Genomic DNA, 1692 nt, shown 5'->3' on the forward strand with positions numbered 1-1692 from the left:
ATATCGCAGGTTGTTAATGAGTCTTCCTCCAATCCTGATGCCACGTTTTTCTTCATAGAACCCAGCTTCTCGGATTATTTGCTCAGTTTACAGGTTGAATATGTATGGTGTAAGAATACAACCTTGTCGCACACCTTTCTTAATTTTTAAAACATTCAGTGTTCCCATGTTCTATTTGAACAACTGCCTCTTGGTCCAGGTACAGATTCCTCATGAGTACAATTAAGTGTTCCGGAATACTCGTAATTCGCAATGTTGTCCATAGTTTGTCATGATCCACACAATCGAAAGTCTTTATGTAGTCAATAAAGCACAGGTAAACATCTTTCTGATATTCTCTGCTTTCAGCCGAGATCCATCGGACATCAGCAATGATATCTTTCATTCCATGGCCTCTTCTGAATCTGGCTTGAATCTCTGGAAGTTCTCTGTCAATGTATGAATGTAGCCGTTTCTGTATTACCTTTAGTAAAACTTTACTCACATGGGATATCAAAGAGGTTGTCTGATGATTTGCGCATTCTGTTGGCTCACCTCTCTTTGGAATGGGCACACATATGGATCTCTTCCAATCAGTTGGCCAGATGGTTGTCTTCCAAATTTCTTGGCAGAGATGAGTGAGTGCCTCCTGTGCTGCCTCACTTTCTTGAAAGACTTCCATTTTTATTCCATCAATTCCTGGTGCCTTGTTATTTTGCCAATTCCTTCAATGTACCTTGGACTTCCTCCTTCAGTAGCATTGACTCTTGATCATGTGGTACCTCTTGAAATGGTTGAACATTAACCATGAGGAGCCATCAAGTTGGTTCCAACTGATAACGACGCTATGCACAATAGAAAAGAACACTGCCATTCTTGTTATGCTTGAACCAATTGTTGTGTCATTGTGTCCATCCATCTTGTTGGGGGTTTTCCTTCTTTTTATTGACCTTCCACTTCCCCAAGCATGATGTCCTTCTTTAAGAAATGGTCCCTCCTAACAATATGTTCAAAATACAAGAGACAAAGCATTGCCATCCTCGAATCTAAGGAGCTTTCTGGTTGTACTTCTTTCCAAGACAGATTTGTTTATTCTAGCAGTCCATGGTGGTGGTGGTTATGTGCTGTGGAGTCGGTTCTGACTCATAGCGACCCTGTACAGGGTTTCTGAGGTTGTAAATCTTTACAGGAGCAGAAAGCCTCATCTTTCTCCCGCGGAACGGCTGGTAGTTTCAAACTGCTGACCTTGTGGTTCGCAACCCGATTCATAACCACTACGCTACCAGAGCGCCTTAGTACTTTCGGTGTTCTTCACTAACACCATAACTCAAATGCATCAATTCTTCTACAGTCTTCTTTAAAAGTTGTCCAACTTTCAGATGCATATCAGGCTATTGAAAAATACCATGGCTTCGGTCAGGTACACCTTAGAACTCAAATTGGAATCTTTGCTCTTGAACACTTTAAAGAGGTCGTGTGCATAATGCAGTGTGTCATTTGATTTCTTAACTGCTTCTTTCATGAGTATTGATTGTGGATCCACACAAATAGAAGAAGTCTTTGACAACTTCAAACTTTTCTCCATTTATCATTATATTATTTATTTGTCCAGTTGTGAGAATTTTTGTTTTCTTTACATTCAGGTACAACCCATACCGAAGGCTGTGGTCTTGGACCTTCATCAGTAAATATTTCAATCCCTTTTCACTTTCA

Source organism: Chrysochloris asiatica, unplaced genomic scaffold, assembly GCF_000296735.1.
Source record: "Chrysochloris asiatica unplaced genomic scaffold, ChrAsi1.0 scaffold00223, whole genome shotgun sequence".
Classification (NCBI taxonomy): domain Eukaryota; kingdom Metazoa; phylum Chordata; class Mammalia; order Afrosoricida; family Chrysochloridae; genus Chrysochloris; species Chrysochloris asiatica.